The sequence below is a fragment of the Bicyclus anynana genome, chromosome Z (assembly GCF_947172395.1).
Source record: "Bicyclus anynana chromosome Z, ilBicAnyn1.1, whole genome shotgun sequence".
NCBI lineage: Eukaryota > Metazoa > Arthropoda > Insecta > Lepidoptera > Nymphalidae > Bicyclus > Bicyclus anynana.
In genome coordinates, this window is record NC_069110.1 from 15,599,374 (window position 1) to 15,610,495 (window position 11,122).

Below are 11,122 nucleotides of genomic sequence, written 5' to 3' on the forward strand. Positions count from 1 at the left end.
TGGTTAGCTATTTATTTATATTTATTTATTACATTTCATTAATTTTTTCATGTATAGTATACCTATAGGTAGTATAGGTAGGCCCAGTGGATATGACTTCGGGGGGTGTGGGTTCGAATCCTGTCCGGGGTATGCACCTCCAACTTTTCAGTTGTGTGCATTTTATGAAATTAAATATCATGTGTCTCAAACAGTGAAGGAAAACATAGTGAGGAAACCTGCATAACTGAATTTGATAATGTATTTTATAATGTAGTGAATTTTATAATGTAGGTACTTCCCATAAAATAATTATGCAACTGTTCTTGCAACGCGGCATAATCTAAACTACCAGATTTTTTTTTTCATAAATAAATATCCTTATACAATAACACTACTTAGCCCCATGCATATAATCATTTAATGGCATCTGTACTTACTTATACGTACCTATAGTACACAAATACGTATACTTTTTATCAATATATATTAATTTATACGTATTTGTGGCGAACAGCAAAGAAGCGTTAGCGTTACTTAGTTCTTGAACTTTTGCAAAGTAACGCCTTATTTTATCCAACAATTATTATTATACTTCTAAACTTCTTACAGTTGAAGTTAACTGATTGTAGGAAGTTACTTAAAAGTCTTGCAAGTTGTTTATACAAGCGAGATAATAAGATTAAAACCGGTCAAGTTCTTCTCGGGCCACGCGCAATAGTTTCACTACGATGCGCATACTTAGAAGTGACCTTTTCTTAAAAGAAACTTATTAACTTAATTTAACTTAACACAAGCTTTTATGTAATTAGCTTATAGATGAAATTTAATTTAGAAAACAAAACAATTGGGCCAATTACATATCATTCATCATCATCATCAAATCAACCCACATTCGGTTCACTACTGAGTTCGAGTCTCCTCTCAGAATGAGAGGGGTTAGGCTAATAATCCATCACGCTGGCCCAATGCGGAGAATTAGGAAAATTCATTGGTGTGCAGGTTTCCTCACGATGTTTTTCCTTCACCGTTTGAGACACGTGATATTTAATTTCTTAAAATGCACACATCTGAAAAGTCAGAGGTGGAGGAAACCCATCGTGAGGAAACCTGAGAATTTTCTTAATTGTCTACGTGAGTTATTAATAAGTCTGCCAATTCACATTGGGCCAGCGTGGTGGACTATTGGCCTAACCCTTTCTCATTCTGAGAGGAGACTCGTGATCAGCAGTTGGCCGATTAAGGGTTGTTAATGAATGATGAATCATTTCAGCAAAACTCGACTTTTATATTAAAAAAAAAATACCGAAGAGCGGAACCTAAGACGAGTAATTTCCCTACGCTGCAGTAAAATTTCTTAATCTCGCGGGAAATCACAAATAACGTAGACGAGAAGATAAAAAAAATCTATTTTAGATTTGAGTAGTTCCTTTAAAGCTAATTGAGAGTGTGAACTAATTTATTATCAAAAGTTTAAACAAGTCAAAATTCATCAGGCTTAGTTTACGAGCATTTTTTAGAGTTATGATTTTAGATAACGGTGATAATTAGTTGAAATCTTATTTTTTTCAAAGCATTTTTATCGTTAATCATTAAAATTTGCATTTAATAAAAATTTTGAACATATTCAGAGACTTGCCAGTGTTGTCATAATGACAGTTTGTTTTAAGAACGTATGCCCTTAAAAGAGTTACTATTTGAAATTGCTTTCGTTTATTAGCGGAAGCCTACGACTTTGTCCGCGTGAATTTCAAAAAATTCAGTTTTTCACAAATCCCGCGGGAAACATGGATTTTCCGTGATGAAAATTATGTGGCCTATGTATTATACCAAAGTAAAATCTATTTCCATTCCAAATTTCAGCCAAATCAGTTAATCAATCAGGCTCCTTCTTATCCATGGATTTCCGAAATTTACGAAAAACTGATGATTTTTAGTGAGATTTTTAGATTTTATTTTAGATATATTTTTAGTCTAGTGTTATTATCTCTGCAATAGAATTATAGGCCTACGTTCACAATTAGCTATCCATGGATAATAATGGAGTTGGTCGCTCAATCTGCAATGACCCTAATGAGTAATATGCGGGGGGACTGTAATACTTAGTAGAGCATAATTTTGTTCGAACATTGATTACATGAACGAATTACTCGACAAAGTTTTCATTCATCATCGTCGTCCACTGCAGGACATAGGCCTTTTGTAGGGACTTCAAAACATCACGATCCTGGGCATTCAGCGAATCCCAGCGATTCGCTTGATATCACTACGTTTTGTAGTGCGGGATCGCAATTCCAGCTTTTTGGGACCCCAACGTCCATCGGCTCTTCGAACTATGTGCTCCGCCCATTGGCACTTCAGCTTTTGATTTTCTTTTTCCGGTTTTGAAAATTCAGCACCAGCTGACCTACATTTTTACCAGCATTCACATGTTTGTAGTTTTATACCAATTTATATACCTCAATAATAGTACAATTTTTAAAATCCTATGGAGCTGATCCTCTTCAGTTCCATGCGATTTTTTTACAGGACAGCTTTTTTTTTAAAATCAGGTCATCTTAATGAAAGAAAAATAATTACTGCACTCAAAGCGTCTTCTACAAAACAAATAAAACATTCTTTATAAAAGTAGTATTTTTTTTATATTATTAGTATTTAGTTACATTGATAATTGAATCCGTAATGTTTAACAAAAAACGGATCTTTATAATCTAAATTACAGTAGATAAAACATTGAAAAACTAAAGATAGAAAAATTTAAAAATCCGAATAAAATTAACTTGGTCACCCTTGGTTAGGGTTAGGGTTATTTTTTAAACTAATCAAATTAGTTTAAGATAATTAGGTTGTGGATTTACCGTTAACCGTTTTAACCATAATTACGGGACACCTTGCATATATACGTATCTATCGTACGTGTCCTATAAATAGTGTAGGTATATTCAGTCGGTCTTAAACGTTCAGCGATGATGCTTCAAATACCGTTCGAACAATACAGTCTGTAATGTATAGGCAAATAGGATAATAGTTTCGTATTACATGCATGAATGCACCTTTGGTATTGTTTGTGTTATAGTCCTCGTATGTGTATTGTAAATCCTATTAAAGGATTCGCTTAAGTTGTATCGCAAATATACGTTAACTTAAAAAATGTCGATTAATTCTCTAAACACACACTTTGGCAAATGTTTATGTGCGAGCGTCTGAAATTAAGTCTAGACGTCGTGAAGAGTCGAATGAGCTTCCACACGTATTTTTAATCGCGGTATCAGTATTTAACACTTTTCCCCAAAATAATCAAAACCAACAGGGTACTTTAGACCACAAAAGTGACCACCCACCCTGTGGGTTTTGATTATTTTACGAGTATCGAGAAGTTGCAGATCTGTATCTTTTGATTGTTTTGGCTTAAAAGTTTAATTTTTTTAGAATTCTAAGGGGCAGTATGCTTGACTTTTGTTATGATTTTCAGCTTGATACTTCTACGCGCTCACAGAGAGACAGACGGACAACGAAGTGATCCTTTAAAGATTCTAGTTTTTACTTTTGAATTTCAGACCATGAAAACTTTTGGAATATTGGAAGTGACCCGCAAAAACCGAGATGGTTATTAATGGATCATCGGCATACATGCTTGTTACTGAAACTTGCTATTTTTGCTACCCTGAAGTTCTATTTAGACAAGTGGTAACACAAATAGCAAATTTGATCTCAAGTACAACTTCAAGTGAATGCCAGACAGCGCCAAAAATCTCGTAAAGAAATACTTAAGAAAGTGGGTTCGATCTCAATCGTCAATGCCTAAAATATAATCCGAGTCCCAGGATTCCGCGCTTTGATGAAGAATTTGCATCAAGAAGGTAACGACAGAAAACCGAGTTAAAATGTGGTTTACATAAGTGATAAAGTTATCTACTATATAAAAATAAGTCGGTTTTTCCTTCCTGACGCTATAACTCCAGAACGCACGAACCGATTTCCGCGGTTTTGCATTCGTTGGAAAGGTCTCGGGCTCTGTGAGGTTTATAGCAACAAAAATTCAGGAAAAGGTAGGGGTAGGGTAGGGGTAGAATTGGGTAGGGCTAGTTAAAAGTTTACATCGAGTATCATGCGGACGAAGTCGCGGGCGTCCACTAGTTTATTAATAAAATTATTATAAGTATAGATATTATGTCACTTTTCCAGTTGTGTCAAACAATGAATTATTGTGTAACATAACGTTAACGTCATTTCATCGCTACGTCATTCATGATCATGAGATTGGAGTGAAATTGTTAGTATGAGAAAATAATTACAGGTTATTGTAGTAAAACGAAAGAAAAAAACTTCAAAACCAATTTTTAACTATCTTCTTGTTAAAAAACGAGTAAAAAGTTAAAAACTACCATTCATCCTATATCCCCGCTTCCGTCCTGAATTGCATTTATCACCATGCGAGATTGTACTCAAGTGCTAATTTGTAAAGATAAAATAAAAAAAAAATAGCTTGTAATTTAAATACATTTTTTTTTATTCGCGATTAACCCTTGAAGATTACAATGATTTTGTATACCACTATGACCACAATGGATGTTCATACACACAAATTTCTTTTTTTAGTTTTTATATGTACTTAAATATAATGCTCTTTGGTTCTTTGGTAAAATTGCCTATGAAGCAACGGGTTTCAAAATTATAGTAATTTTGAAGGGGTATGAAAAAATTAATTAAAATATTTTACTTTTTAATCGTTATTTATATTTATTTGATACTAGTGACGCCCGCGACTTAGATTTATCTGGGATAAACAGTAAAGCCTATATACCTATTAATGCAGAGTAAAATCTATTTCCATTCTGAATTTCAGACAAATCGCATCAGTAGACGCATTGCATAGGACAAACACACACACACACACATATACACATATACATACAATTACACACTAACTTTCGCCTATATAATATTAGTGTGTACTAATATTATAAAGGCGAAAGTTTGTGTGTAAGTATGTTTGTCCTCCTTATTAATATGATCAAACTCGTAATAAGCAAAAGAATATTAGCGTAAATCAATGCTTTTATGGTAAAATATAATATAAATGTTGAAAGGTTGATAGAGTTTATAAGGTAATTCATTTTATGCTTTTGACGTAGAAGACTGATGAAAGTCGTTATCTATTAAGCCACAAGGATATTTGAAGTATCTTGCAATATTTTAATAAATCACTTACACAAAAATACTCAAGATAATATTGTTTAACGACGATGAGAGTTATACTTACTTGTTTTCGGTACATAGATCGTCTTAATCAATTAATATTTCGTTCTGGTAGATAAACATTATGGTAAAAATAGAACTAGATAAAGGGGTTTTAATTTTTTTTTGTAATACTTCTTTGAATGCTTGTACAAATAATCTTCTTACCAACAAATCAAAAACAACAGGGGTGGGGGTTCTGGATCTTAAGTAAATTTTATTTTTATCAGTGGAAACGACCATCTTTTTATAAAGATACCCTAACAAAACACTCAAAACTCATCACTGATACCTCAATAGAACAATAGAATTTCATTAAATTGATTAAAATGTTCGAATCGTTATCAACCCATATTCGGCTCACTGCTGAGCTCGAGTCTCCTCTAAGAATGAGAGGGGTCAGGCCTTATCCACCACGTTGGCCCAATGCGGATTGGCAGACTTCCCACTTGCAGAAAATTAAGAAAATTCTCTGGTATGCAGGTTTCCTCACGATGTTTTCCTTCACCGTTTGAGACACGTGATATTTAATTTCTTAAAATGCACACAACTGAAAAGTTGGAGGTGCATGATACCGGACCGGATTCGAACTCACACCCTCCGGAATCGGAGTCGCAGGTCATATCCACTGGGCTATCACTGCTCTCTTGATTAAAATGTAATTAAATATGATTCACGAAATCAAAGCCAATAAAACGACTAACAATTAATTAATACCTACCCAAGAATTGTGACGGGAAAAAAATAAATATCCTTCGCATATTCTAGTTGGCATCATTACTTCGTTCAGCCGGAATTTGACTATTAATGAAACCAGTGACAAGTAAAAGAAAATGAGTTTTATTAATTAATCACATCGTATCGTCAATTCTGGACGGAAGTTATTTAGGGAACCAAACTAATGTTACTTTGTACATAAAATATGTAACGAAAAAATGTGCTCAAATATTTTACAATTACAAAGGAGAAACCCATCCTCCATACAAACTAACTGCTAACTGCCTGTAAATTATTTCTCTTTTTTATTATATTCCGGAGCATACGTACAGCTGCCTCTCGCCTTCGGCGTCCACGTGGCCATACTCTGCCTGTGCTGCTTCTCTCAGGTCGTCACAGGCAGAACATTCGTAAAAGGCATGTCGCGGAGTGTCCTCTTCTCCTCATAATTTTAGCAGACTCATAAGTGATTACAAAAATAAGAAAACTAATGTCGAACAATGATTATGATTCACAATATTTTGTCAGGACAACTTAATTAATAAATCAAACTGTAACCAAAATAAGAACCTAGAATGGCAGAGTGAAGTCACGCACTTGTGAACGTTGTGTGTAGGGTTAAATGATCATTTGACTGATATCAAACACTGCCCTTTTCTACTCAAGTCATTCTCCCTTCCCATCCCAAGCAATACATAAAGAACATTGAATTACACAACAAGAGATGTGGATGGCTCGAACGCCACGAGCACACTGAAGCCGTCCGTACCGCAAGTCGCTGTAACGCGACGATAACAATAAATAGCTCCTATTGCAAAGATGTACGTGTGAAACACTCCGTGACTGCTTAAAGCTTGAGTCAACCATCGGTCCACCTCTTCGTGATTCGTAATTCGTGAATTCCCACGTCTACGTTCCTTTCCCACCCGCGGAAATTAAAAAGAATATTATAAAGAAGTAAAGTTCGTAAGTTTGTAGTGGCAATCTCTGGACCTATTGAACCGGTTTGAAAATTATTTTACCAATAACAAGCAACGTTAATTGTAAGTGTCATATACGCTACATTTTCTCACGGGAACGGGAATATAAATAAGAATTAGATTTATTCTATGTGTAAACGTTTGTTTTGAAATTTTTGTAACATAAACTTTACAGTAAGTACGAGTAAGAGTATATTGCAGCGGTATGCAAAATATATCTATAAAGATTAGAATTATTATTGTAAATTTAATTTATTGTATGTATTAACATTATAATTTTATTAATATTGTCTATAAATATAGTTTGGTTTGTGGAGTATTGGAAATGACCCGCACGAGACGAGATGGTTATTATTCGAACGAGAGCAAAGTATGGAAAATGGATCATCGGCATACCTGCTTGTTACCGAAACTAGCTATCTGTGCTACCTCTAAGTTCTACTCAGACAAGTGGTAACACATATAGCCAGTTTTGGTCTCAAGTACAACTTCAACTGAATGCTAGACAGTGATAAGAATCTCGTTCAAAAATCCGAGTACGAAGAAACAAATACTGGACTTGATTATACAGGATGCTGGTGAGAATTTCCCATAACTCTAGAGTTATATATTTTTTTTTATAGAATTTGCATATTTTTTTTAATAGGTGATCACCGTACAAAAGTAAAGAAAACGGAAAATGGATCGTCATCATGCCTTGCTACCTAATCTCCGCTTCATTTACCTCGCAAAGTTCTATTAAGACAAACGAAGTAAACGAAGCAGAGTTTCGGTCAAAGGTCAATTCAACCACGGAACATAAACTCAAGAAAGAATACTCCATAGCAAGAAATTCTTGGCTTGATTATATGGCAGATATTGATAATAAAGATATAGACTTATCTTTATTTTCACTATTTGCCCTGTTATGTAAATTATTTTAACAATAACAAGCAACGTTAATTGTGAGTGTAATAAATGCTACATTTTATCCCCGTATTCTCACGGGAACGGGAATATAAATAAGAATTAGATTTATTCTATGTATAATCGTTTGTTTTGAAAATTTTGTGATAAAGACTTTACAGTAAGTACGAGTAGGAGTATATTGCAGCGGTATGCATAATAAATCTTTAATGATTAGGATTATTATTGTAAATAAAATTTATTGTGCGTATTAACATTATTATTTTATTAATATTGTATATTAATATAGGTTGGTTTGTGGAGTATTGGAAATGACCCGCACGAGACGAGATGGTTATTATTCGAACGAGAGCAAAGTATGGAAAATGGATCATCGGCATACCTGCTTGTTACCGAAACTAGCTATCTGTGCTACCTCTAAGTTCTACTCAGACAAGTGGTCACACATATAGCCAGTTTTGGTCTCAAGTACAACTTCAACTGAATGCCAGACAGTGATAAAAATCTTGTTCAGAAATCCGAGTATGAAGAAACAAATACTGGACTTGATTATACAGGATGCTGGTGAAAATTTCCCATTACTCTAGAGTTATATATTTTTTTTTATAGAATTTGCATATTTTTTTTAATAGGTGATCACCGTACAAAAGTAAAGAAAACGGAAAATGGATCGTCATCATGCCTTGCTACCTAATCTGCGCTTCATTTACCTCGCAAAGTTCTATTAAGACAAACGAAGTAAACGAAGCAGAGTTTCGGTCAAAGGTCAATTCAACCACGGAACATAAACTCAAGAAAGAATACTCCATAGCAAGAAATTCTTGGCTTGATTATATGGCAGATATTGATAATAAAGATATAGACTTATCTTTATTTTCACTATTTGCCCTGTTATGTAAATTATTTTACCAATAACAAGCAACGTTAATTGTGAGTGCAATAAATGCTACATTTTATCCCCGTATTCTCACGGGAACGGGAATATAAATAAGAATTAGATTTATTCTATGTATAATCGTTTGTTTTGAAAATTTTGTAATAAAGACTTTACAGTAAGTTCGAGTAGGAGTATATTGCAGCGGTATGCAAAATAAATCTATAATGATTAGGATTATTATTGTAAATATAATTTATTGTTTGTATTAACATTATTATTTTATTAATATTGTATATTAATATAGGTTGGTTTGTGGAGTATTGGAAATGACTCGCACGAGACGAGATGGTTATTATTCGAACGAGAGCAAAGTATGGAAAATGGATCATCGGCATACCTGCTTGTTACCGAAATTAGCTATCTGTGCTACCTCTAAGTTCTACTCAGACAAGTGGTAACACATATAGCCAGTTTTGGTCTCAAGTACAACTTCAACTGAATGCCAGACAGTGATAAAAATCTTGTTCAGTAATCCGAGTATGAAGAAACAAATACTGGACTTGATTATACAGGATGCTGGTGAGAATTTTCCATAACTCTAGAGTTATATATTATTTTTTATAGAATTTGCATATTTTTTTTAATAGGTGATCACCGTACGAAAGTAAAGAAAACGGAAAATGGATCGTCATCATGCCTTGCTACCTAATCTGCGCTTCATTTACTTCGCAAAGTTCTATTTAGACAAACGAAGTAAACGAAGCAGAGTTTCGGTCAAAGGTCAATTCAACCACGAAACATAAACTCAAGAAAGAATTCTCCATAGCAAGAAATTCTTGGCTTGATTATATGGCAAATATTGATAATAAAGATATGACTTATCTTTATTTTCACTATTTGCTCTGTTATGAGAGTCATAAGTGTTCTTTCACATGAAGTATTTGATACTAGAAGGCAGTCTGAAGATGAAATACTTATTAATATATTAATATGTCGTACTTATTCTATAACTATATGTAATGGAGATGTTAATGTATATTCTAGATATAAAGATATTTTGTTTCACTGAAGTAATATATGTATGTAATATGTATCGAATATTATATTTTGTATGCGGTATCTGTCATATTCATAATTAGTGGGTAAGATTTATTCTGTGTATAAACAGTTTTACTATTTTTTTAATAAAGAATTGAGAGTTGGAATATCCAAACATCCTTTCGCGCCACAAACTTTCGCGTTTATTATATTAGTAGGATGCGGTATCTAGAATATTTCGTTTCAAAATGTATAAACAGTTGTATTTTTTTTTCAATATAGAAAGACGATTAAGTAAGAAGTGTTGTATTATTATCATGGATAACGATCTTTCCTTAAGGTTACAAGTTGCAGAAATTAGTAAAATGATTTTTCAAGCTGTTGGATACTTATGAAAGTGGAAAAATCTCTCATCTGTTAAGAACACAGAATAAAGATGATCCAGAATGAGGGTTTATAAGTAGCGTGGCAAAACCAGTGAAACCCATAAGAAACAAACGTAACGTGTCTCCTTGACATCCGCATATACAAACTTTTTTCATAATTAGTATTTCCTTTTTCTTGAATAATAGGTTCTTCTCTGGTCTTTACAGTAAGTAAGAGTAGGAGTATATTGCAGCGGTATGCAAAATATATCTATAATGATTAGAATTATTATTGTAAATATCATTTATTGTATGTATTAACATTATCATTTTATTAATATTGTCTATAAATATAGTTTGGTTTGTGGAGTATTGGAAATGACCCGCACGAGACGGTTATTATTCAAACGAGAGCAAAGTATGGAAAATGGATCATCGGCATACCTGCTTGTTACCGAAACTAGCTATCTGTGCTACCTCTAAGTTCTACTCAGATAAGTGGTAACACATATAACCAGTTTTGGTCTCAAGTACAACTTCAACTGAATGCTAGACAGTGATAAGAATCTCGTCCAGAAATCCGAGTACGAAGAAACAAATACTGGACTTGATTTTACAAGATGCTGGTGAGAATTTCCCATAACTCTAGAGTTATATATTTTTTTATAGAATTTGCATATTTTTTTTAATAGGTGATCGCCGTACGAAAGTAAAGAAAACGGAAAATGGATCGTCATTATGCCTTGCTACCTAATCTCCGCTTCATTTACTTCGCAAAGTTCTATTTAGACAAACGAAGTAAACGAAGCAGAGTTTCGGTCAAAGGTCAATTCAACCACGAAACATCAACTCAAGAAAGAATTCTCCATAGCAAGAAATTCTTGGCTTGATTATATGGCAAATATTGATAATAAAGATATGACTTATCTTTATTTTCACTATTTGCTCTGTTATGAGAGTTATAAGTGTTCTTTCACATGAAGTATTTGATACTAGAAGGCAGTCTGAAGATGAAATACTTA

General features: G+C 33.5%; 1 protein-coding gene across 1 annotated transcript in view; it reads right to left on the bottom strand.

Moving 5' to 3' along the window:
• LOC112051812 (SCY1-like protein 2) overlaps positions 1-11,122 on the bottom strand; it is a gene marked incomplete in the record, with an annotated part of 207,276 nt that overhangs the window by 52,793 nt on the left and 143,361 nt on the right.